Source organism: Episyrphus balteatus, chromosome 3 (genome assembly GCF_945859705.1).
Source record: "Episyrphus balteatus chromosome 3, idEpiBalt1.1, whole genome shotgun sequence".
In the NCBI taxonomy this organism is placed as follows: Eukaryota; Metazoa; Arthropoda; class Insecta; order Diptera; family Syrphidae; genus Episyrphus; species Episyrphus balteatus.
In genome coordinates this window covers 62,054,953-62,066,018 of record NC_079136.1, presented here as the reverse complement: position 1 = coordinate 62,066,018, position 11,066 = coordinate 62,054,953, and positions in this window count along the sequence as shown.

Here is an 11,066-nt window from a genome sequence, read left to right as displayed (position 1 = left end):
TTGAATATATTAAAACTGCATATTTTGTTTTTCAATATACTTCCAAAATCTGGATTCAGGAAACACTGTTTTTTAAACCTTCAAACATTGCAAATACTTTAGCCTCATCAATTTTCAACCGATTTTCATAAAAAAATAAGTCATTTGATTAAATCTTAGTATTGTTTCTAAAAAGTATCAAAATTGACATTTTTTAATTCAAAAGTATGATTAAAATCGACGTTCAAGTGGAGAAAATGTCGAAAAAACACTATATAAGTTCTTGAGCTTATCAAATTTAAGTTTGTTAACTAAAACCAAATACTGGGTATATTGTTGAAAAGGCTGAAATATTTTCCTGTTAAAAATAGAAATCGGTTGAAAATTGACGAAGCTACAGACTGTGGGGGCCCCGAACAAGACTAAATTTTGGGGCCATTTTGATATTCGGGGGCCGAAAATACAAAAACAAAAGTACGTATACGCCATACATTTTTTTTTTTTTTTGTATAGCTTATTTATTTTTAGGTTTATTTTAATGTTTTAATATGTTTGCAATGCACTTTGCTATACATAATTAAATATTTAGAGACCCCTAAAATAAATTTTTTTTAGCTTAGAATTGATAGTTCTTGGGGCCCGTGTTCTGAAGTAATATGTACATGTACATTAGTGTGGTCCACGTTATAAGGAAAACAAAAATAAACCATATTATTCATTACTTCCCCACCTATTATTTAGCTGCAGACATCAATACCAACATATGCTGAAAGTTTTAGCCCTTAAAAGTAAAAGGAAGAGGGCGCTCATCAGCTTTGAAATATTAGACTTTTTACCCTTAATATCTGATTATATCGTATTAAGACTTGGCTTGGAGTTGGAATTTGGCTTAAACATGATAAGCACGCATGTTCCCGACAACCAAGTAAATGATTTTCATGTTTCTTTGGTTTTGAGTCACTAGCTCGTATTTCATTGATTGATTCTGTTTTTTTTTTTAACTTTAAGCAAAAAATATTTACAGACGAATTTAAATGAACAAAAATTATCTGTGAAAATATCACTTAACTATTGGTTTTTTTATGAAGGAAAAAACATATCATGGAAAACTTTACCACATCACAACTTAATTCACTTGATAAATTAAAGAAAAAGTTAATTACTAGGCATGAGGACCCAGCTATAACAGCATCTGAGCAAAAACTTTGAGCCTGTTAGCGCCCACTTGCACTTCACCTAAAAAGCTGAAATTTCACGTGTGTAATACAAAACACATATGCAACCAATTTTTGAGTGGGGAACAACAGAAATGTAAAAACCAAAAAATTGTACCACCCTATTGTACATATTTGATTTTCCATCATCAAACATAATTTTTTTTTACTGTGCGCCCCCTGAAAAATTAATTTTGGGGCCCCAAAAATTAAATAATTAGAGTCCCCTAAAATAAAAAATTTTGAAGCTTAGAATTGATAGTTCCTCTGTTGATAGGGCCTCTGTTCTGAAGTAATAAATACATAGGTATTTGATTTTTCATCATCAGACATAATTTTTTTTATTTCGGGGCCACTGAAAAATTATTTTTGGATCCTCAAAATTAAGTGCTTAGAGGCCCCTAAAATATAATATAATTTTGTTGGAGCCAAGAATCAATAGGTATTGGTTCCTCTGTTCTGAAGTAATATTCGGAATGCCACCAATAACGTTAGGTATATTTTTATTTTGGGCCCTGATGTTTTTATGTTGGGGCCCCTGAATTGATATTTAATTTTCCATTTAATTGTTTTGAACCACTGAAGCTGGGTTGAAAAAGTCGATACGATTGTACTTTTTTCGATACACTTGGCTTGGCTAAAGTACACAAATACACTATTACTAAATTCGATACAGTTTTGTCCTTCCGCTTATATCAATGTAAAAGGTATTCTGGATAAATTTTTCTTTTCGATTCTTCTAAGATACTGTTAAAACTGCAATATTAGTCAAATACACTTATAATTTGTTTTTGGAAAAAATTACAAATTACAAAAATTTTTAAGAATAATCACGCTTTGCCCCACGACTAAAATGCTAAAAAAGTGGATGTTGACACTTTTCCTTCAAATTAACCGTTCAAACTAACGTCAAATTAAATTTTAGTAATTAATTTGGATTCCTAATTCCACTTTATTATTTTTTTTTTTTTTTTGTTTCATCTAAAAACACTAATAAATGGTAAAGTTATTCTAAGAAGAGTGAGTAAAAAAACATGAAATTACAACAAATTGACGAACTTTTTTTCTAATAAAAAAAAAAAAAAAATCTGTTACACCTACTGCATGAAAACACATTTGATCATTATAAAACAAAAACAAAAAAAATAAAAAGTTTATAAACAACGGTGCCCCAACCAAAATTCTGATTCAATCTAAATTTGCAGGAACAAAATCAATTTCGACTCTTATACAAATCGCAAAAGATATGTTTCTAAAATTTAAATGATGCAAAAATGTGCATACGTTTATTGCCTTTTCAAAAAAGTACGTTGCATACGATTATCTTATAAACTGCAAAAGTTATACAACAATTAGTCAACCATCTTCCATTAAAATGCTATGGAAACCCCCCCTTAAACCCAAAAATAAGCTTTCTGCATTAATATTTTCAATTTTGTGGTCGGAAAAATTGCTACAAAATGAGTTTGAAAATTTTCACTTTTTGACTTTTTGCAAAAAGTGGTCGTTGTAGTTATATATCACGAAAGGTTCTTTTTGATAGGACCAAAGTTTTGAGTTGTAAGGAAACATCAGTGTTTTGCAGTTGTAAACTGTAAATGGGATCACAGTAACAAAACACAAAATCAAAAAAAGGCCTCAAAAGTTTTTTGAATAAAAAATTTTTTTTAGTTTTTGGTTTGTCTTATAGCCAGTTGTACAAACGTGGTTCAGCCTCGGATCAGGAATTTAACACACCGATCCGCTTCGTTTCAAGCATGGATGTTGCCATTTTTACATATATGTGGAGCTTTCACCAGTGCTAAACCGGAACCTTACCACCGATTTTAGAAGATAAAAGTTGCTGGCCATTAAAGTTTTGTCGTTTATTTAAAATAAATTTTTCGAATTGTTCTTTAATAAAATTTGAAAGATACAAAAAGTACAATTCGATACACTTTTTATTTCACTTTCGATGCAATGCTCAAAGACGATTTTTTAACCCTGCACTGAAGTAATAGCTTTTGAGGATCCTCAAATAATATTTGTCATGCCATCAGAAAATTTGATGAATATTTTTGGGCTCCTTAGTAATAGATTTTGGGGCCCCTAATGTACTATTTGTGGTTGCAAAGATTTTTCAAGTAATATTTTTTACGGCCCGTAGATAAAATTATAATTTTTTCTTTTAAATAAGCAGTTTATTTTTTTGGGGCCCCTGGGGTAACCTTTTTATTAAATCAATAGGGTAGAGTTGCCTATTTGCGGCCGTCTCCAGTTACCGGCCTCCTTTCGCAAAATCGTTATAACTAGTGATTTCAAAAGGGTTTATTCCAAATTTTCACTCGTATGCTGTCTTAACATATAAGAGAACAGCATAAGAACAAAATTTTGGAATAAACCCTACGAAATCCCTACTTATAACGATTTTCCGAAAGGTGGCCGGAAACTAGAGACGGCCGAAAATAGGCAACTCTATCCAATACCTATATTGTGTGGCTACCAATGCATTATGCATTACACTGAATGATATAATTTGTCTCCCTTGTATTTACTTTGTAACTCAATTTATGCTAACAGTTTCCTTGTCTGCATTGTGTCTGCAGTTGGGGCCCTGTTGTCGGTCGGGGGCCACGGGACAAAAGCTAAAGTACGACATAAATTTAAAATGTTCTTGCATTAATAGAATTTTAATTTAAATATGTGTTTATGTTAGTTTTTTCAACATTCAATCATATTACATTTTACGTTGCGTTTTTTCCCTCACTGTACTGTACACAATAAAAAACCAAAAAACAAAAAGTGAAAAATTATGAAATTACAAATAATTCATATTTATACAAATTTTGCTGATTAATTTTAAAGCAACACGGTAGCTAAGTTCATTACTTCAAACAATAATTAAGATCAACATGAGACGAAAAGTAATTGAATCAATCTCACTAGCATCCGAATTAACTTAATAATTTCTTGTTTTTTTTTTTTTTTTATTTTTATTTATTTTATTTGACCTCTTGTCATTAACTTCTTAATGAGCCGGATAAGCCAGAGTATACAGGGTGTCCCACAGTCACCGCCCCAAACGAAAACCATGGATTCCTGAGGTCATTTTAAGTCGAAAAACTTAAGAGGTAATTTTCTCGTTTTCGTCCCGTTTTCGAGTTACCACGGTTTTTATGATTTTTGTTCTCTTTTCCCTTATCTAGCTTTATCTTTGCCAAACTACGTTTGATTTGAAAAATTTTTTTTACAACCAATCAAGAATTTATTACAGTTTTAGTTTGTCTCAAAACATTTTTTCTGCGGACAACCGTTTCTCCACAATTTGGCATCAAACACAATTTTCTTCGTTTTTTAAGTTGTTTTTTACACTTTCATATCATTTAAGTCAAAAAAACACGTTAATGAGTATTAATTTTTTGTGCTTTTTATTAAAGCCCAGTTTATTTTCATAAAAAAATAAGTTTTATTAAATAAAAAAGGCTACTGAAAGTAATTAAAAAAAAATAAACAAACTGAGTGAATTAAAAAAAAAAATAATTTTTAAATACAAAATTAATTTAAATGAATTAAAAACTTTTTCTGAGCTATTGTGGTTAAGAAAAGAACAAATAAATAAAGCTTAGAAAAAGTTTTAATTCATTTAAAATTAATTTTGTATTTAAAAATTATTTTTTTTTTTTAATTCACTCAGTTTGTTTATTTTTTTTTAATTACTTTCAGTAGCCTTTTTTATTTAATAAAACTTATTTTTTTTATGAAAATAAACTGGGCTTTAATAAAAAGCACAAAAAATTAATACTCATTAACGTGTTTTTTTGACTTAAATGATATGAAAGTGTAAAAAACAACTTAAAAAACGAAGAAAATTGTGTTTAATGCCAAATTGTGGAGAAACGGTTGTCCGCAGAAAAAATGTTTTGAGACAAACTAAAACTGTAATAAATTCTTGATTGGTTGTAAAAAAAATTTTTCAAATCAAACGTAGTTTGGCAAAGATAAAGCTAGGTAAGGGAAAAGAGAACAAAAATCATAAAAACCGTGGTAACTCGAAAACGGGACGAAAACGAGAAAATTACCTCTTAAGTTTTTCGACTTAAAATGACCTCAGGAATCCATGGTTTTCGTTTGGGGCGGTGACTGTGGGACACCCTGTATATACAAAAAACATAATGTCGCTGGTCCCGTTTTCTTTTTTTTTTTCTAATTGATTACCTTCTTTCATCAATGATTTAGATTGCGTGTCGCTAGAATAGAGAACTTCAGAGCAACCAGGACTTGGACAACCCCTATGGTTTTGTTCGAAAAGAGTGATTTCATTTAGTCATGATTCATGAATTACCCATAAAACTATTGTTGAAAGTATACTACTTGTGTATCTGAGAAGGTCTTTCAATATTATAGACCTATTTCTTTATTAAGGAGAGAGGGCTTCGTTTTTCGAGAAATGAGGAAGTCTGCTGGTTTTTTTTTTTCGGGAAACATTGGCGTTAATTAATTTTGTTTACCACACTCGTGTTTTTTTGTTGTTGTTTTTTTTTTTTTTCATTTTTATCATGCACACATGCAAGCGGGGGAGAGTATAGTTTTCCATAGGTATAACTACGTGTTAGTTGATTTTTTTTGGTAATCTAATGATCGAAGGGACTTCTTCTACATAAATACCCCATCTGTTCTCCCCTTCTTCTTCAGTTGTGTGTAGACATAATAGACCAAACTCTGTTAAAAAACATGCGTTTTGTTCGTAATTAAATGATCAGGGAACCGTAAAAATGTGAACATTAACAAAAACGTCACATGCATTAGGCGCCGCTATCAATCAAACTTTGAGTATTAAATGAAATAGACATGAAATATTGAAATACATACATACATTATCCGTGTTATGGATTTTTGAGTGGTGGACACAAGGACATTTGACAGATGTTTGTTATGATTGTGTTGTGCTATACGGTTGGCGTATTTCGAGAGGAACTTTTATTTTGTTTAACAAAAAAGTGGAAAAATGTGTTAATCTAGATAAGAAAATGCACATTAATTATGAAAAATTGAAAGGTTAACAAATCTTTATGCAGATATAAATTATTTTCATAAAATAAAATTATACACTTTTAACTTGAAGTAAATACCAGCATAACGAGAAACATTTGGTAGAATATTTAATAGAATACCGGTCACGTGACCCTTATTTCGTTGTGTCAAAGGAATCATTGATGAGTTGGTAGGAGTTGATAAGACTTTCAGAATTGGTCAGATGTCTAGGGTTTAGGTATGTATCTATCAATTTTGATTTTACCGATTTTTGACTAGAAAGCGTGAGATCTTTCGCTAAATATCAGAACAATTCCGAATTTTGCAAACTTAAGAGGTTTTGACACTTTGAAGGAGTTCATATCGAAATTATGTCAGAATTGAGTTATAGCAATACAACTAACAAACAAACGTGATTTTCTTCTTGAATCGGTAGGTATGTTAAATCTTTGAAAATGGATTAACAATAATATAACATTTAAATTCACTTTTCTTGCTGTAATTGGAAAAAAACAAGAAGTAATGAGTTTTATGAGATTCTCTAGAGGTGAAATTGAAATTTTATATTACAACAAAAATTAACTGTACCTACCTGAATTATAGCCAAAATGAAAAAAAAAAAAAAATTGTTTGATTATACTTTGCACTGATTTTCTCATACTGTGTAGCTTGTACTATGGCAATTAACATCGCATTTTTAAAATTAAAAAAAAAAACACATTTTTTTTAAATTTTATCAACGGTACCTGTCATTGAACAATTTTCTTTATTTCTTTTTGTAAAAAAACAAACGTTTAAATGACCTAAATGTAAGAATTAAAAAAAAAAATCAAAAAATAATTCGGGTATTAAAAAAAAATAAAATTCTATTTGAAAACAATTTCTTAAAAACGGACCAATTATTAATTTTGGAGCTTTGTTTTTATCTGTCGAATAATATGACATACCTACCATTTTTTTTTTTTTGAAAAATATTTGAAATACCTATATAAATATAAAAATATATTTTTTTAAGAAACGGATCTATCAATATATTTTTCTAAAAATAATTTTGTTAAATGATGTATTAAATGAAATATTTTGTTTATTATTGTTCAAAAGCATTTAAAAAGGTATTTTTGCTTTTTAAAATGAAATTTTATCCAAAAAATCAAATTAAAAATACTTTTTCATAAATTCAAACTAAAAACCTTTAATATTCTAAGCCGCTAACGTAAGGGCAAGTACATTGGCAATAGGCAATATTTCACGCGGTAACCCCTCAAAAAATTAAACTTTCATTTCAATATTATTTAAAATACAAAAAAAATTAAATATGCATGTCTCTTCGGATCAATTGGCAAGCTTACATTTATGTTTGACTTTTTTTACTTTAAAGATAGTTCCGGCATAATTGGTTTTATTTAAACAATATTTGCTCAAAAACAGTTTTCAACTAGATTAAGCAATTTTTTTTTCATTTTTGTAATTTTTTTCAAGCTCATACTTCTTGTTGTCACTTATGAGTTTTGACATCATATTACCATCAGCAATGCAAAATTAAACATTTGCTCCCTTAGGGCCTTTGGACTAAATACAAAGCGAACATTATTACGCCTGCTTTCTCATAGATGGTAGAGTTAAAAATAGGGGCGCATTTGTTAAAGTCAAAATAATTGGGGTACATTCGTTCTTCATTATGGAGCATCGTAAAAGTAGGGACACCTTTGGCACTCCTTAAATATTGCGCCCCCATGCTGCCGCCAACCTTAAAAAGGCTTTGGGCAAACGTGTGACCCAATCGAGCATTTTATTTTTCTTTACTTCTGTCAGTAAACTCAATTTTTACAGCTGCAAGTTAATAGTTAATACACAATAAGCACTTTTATAGATCGTTTAATACTGAGCGCAGAGAACGTAAAAATTGGTGTATCACTAAGAGAAACCACAGCACTTACTTACCTATATTTAGATTTAGGTCTGTAATATACCTATTTTTATAAATCACTTAATATTATGTCCTTTGGTTAACTTTTATCATACAAAATACAGGGAAGCGGTCAACCTAAAACCTATTCTACGGAAAAAAAATCAAAAATGTTTAATAGGTATAGTATAAATAAAAGGTATAAACCATCTTTCTGGGACCAGGGACATGCATGTTTTTGGTTTATTAAAAAAGCATGAAAAAAAAACTTAACTAAAAAAAAACATGCATGTCCTGATTAACCCTTGGTCCAAGAAAGATAGTTTACACCTTTTAGAAAACGTTGTTTAATGTAGACGAAAAACTCATCAAACATTTTTCTTTTAAAGCTATGTATGTATATCTTAAAAAATGACGCCATAAAGCGTCGAAATGAAAATTTTCAAAAATTGTGCGTCTGTGCGATTGTGCGTCCATCTGTACACATTTCCACAGCCTAAACGGGTGGACGGATTTTCTTCTAATTTGGTATAGATGATTTTTATAGAATTCTGAAAGTTGGTTTTTTTTTGTTTTTTTTTATATGTATCTCGTTTAGAACGTATACCTCCCATACAAAAAAATACGATATTACGAATTTCTCGAAAACGGCTCTAACGATTTTGATTAAACTTTGTATACGTAATATTTAAAGCAGTGGCAATAAAACTGCATTTTTATTTTTTCTCAAAAAAGTCAAATAACAAAAAAAATTTTTTTTTCATTTAACAAAATTTTGCCTTAAATGTCGGCTCTTCCCTAACATAGGCGGATTTAGGGGGGGGCACGGGGGCACGTGCCCCCCCCAGAACTTAAAGTTCATACTTAAAGGAAATCAAACTATAAGAGTTTTAAAAATATATGAATAATAACAGAAAGAACTTGAGTAAAATTCTTGTCTATTTCTGGCTGAAAATGCGAATTTTGTTGATTGTTTCATCCCTTTCCCATGAAAAGCTCCACCTCACAAATAAATAAACGATTTTTCGATTTAAAAAAAAGTGAATTTTCAAAGTGATTTTGGTGAAAAATTTTGATATGGACATCGAATGACATTGAATGCTATAAAAAAAATAATTGTACCTATATGCAACTCTATTTTTTCATACAGAGGGGTTAAAAAATTTGCACTTTTTTCGTTGTTTTTTTTCAACATTAGTGTTTTTAAAATAGCGGAACACGTCACAAAATTGCATAAACTATACATTATAGAACTGCAATATATGTAGAACAAACTTGCATTTCAGAAGTTTGCCCAAGTTTGCACCCCGAAAATAAAGACCCCTTGAAAAAAAACTCCTCAAAAGCGACCCTTACTTATATATTTTTATAAATATTATTTTATTGAGAAAATTTCTCCAGGGATACCTCTAAAAATATGTAAAAATAATAGTGTTCCAAATTTCAAAAGAATCGGTGCAGTAGTTTTGAAGTTATGAGGAGCACCGGCGTTGAAAACATTAGTTGTGGGGATAACGATTTAAAGTTTTGAGCTCTGGACTAAAAGACTAAAACGTTCCTAAGGGAAGTATTAAAATACTCATAACTTGGTCAATTTGGCTCCAAGAGACCTACAATTTGAACACAATATTCTTGAGGTATAAAACAATTTAACCCCTTGTAGCCCCATGTGACATTTCTGTAACAAACCGAAAAAGATTGCATACTACAAAACTACTACAAACTATTTTTTTTTTTTCTTTTGAAGCTTCTAGTATTATAATCTTTAAGTATTGCTTTATCGAAATAGTACTTCAAATTTCTAATAAATAGCACCAATAGTTTTTAATTGACAGTTAATGTTGAAAGTTGGGCTTTTTTTGAAAATAAGCAAATTTGTGTAAAAACTACGAAATTCAGAAAAAAAATAGTTTTTGTTAGTAAACCCCACGGGATTTTATTTTTGGATTTTAGGAAAGTGCCTAAAAATTAATATTAGATAGTTTTTTGCTTGAATTTTTGCATTTTTATATAAAAATAAATTATTTAAACTTTTTTTTTACTCCCAAAATATCGAAATAACTAAGTAAATAATGACTTTATTGAATTTTAAAAAAATACGTTTTTAATTAAAGATAAAGGCCAATCGATTGACTTATTAATTTTTAAATTTACGACCTTGGGTTACAAAAGGTTAATGCAAATAAAAAAAAACAAAACTGGGTTTCCCGGCAAAAAAGTATGATTCAGTTTTTTTTGTTATTCTTAGGAACTTTAATATTTATTAGAATGAAGTCTTTAGTATTTGACTAAAAACTACTAGGTCATTAACTAATGGTATAATTATGTCCATAATATTGCAAAATTTTATACAAAATCAATTAAAAAACGTAAACATTTTCTTTTCAAAATTTCATCTTTAAAACTTAATTTCTCAAAAACTATTTGGTGAAACAACATAAGTCAAAAAATTAAATAAAGAATTGTACGTGCATTTTCTGATTTTTTATATTTTTTTTCTTCCGGCTAATCCAGGAGTAAGAGGGTTAGCACTTAAGTGGCTTTTACTGTAACAAGAAAATGAAAATTTTTCCTTCCGAATAACTTTTTGGTCATTTGGTACCTATTTGATGTGGGAAATGTGCCTAAATATTTTTGGCCAGGTTTTAGACCACTGTGGGTCGTTAAAATTTTCTGCTTGTTAGTCAGTCGTATGGTACTTCACTTTATTTCTAACTGTTATTGCTGTTTTTTTTGCCAATCCGTCCCTTGTGCCCCCCCCAGAAAAAAATCCTGGATCCGCCCCTGTTCCCTAATATCAATTTTTTTTTAAATTTAGATCCAGCTTTAAAAATCTACAAGTAGACTAACATAAAAGTGCTTTGAACTGCAAGAGCAAGTACGTGCGACCCCAGTCGTGCATTTTATTTATATCTCGCTTAGAAAGTGTACCTCCCATACAAATTTTTCAATTCGAA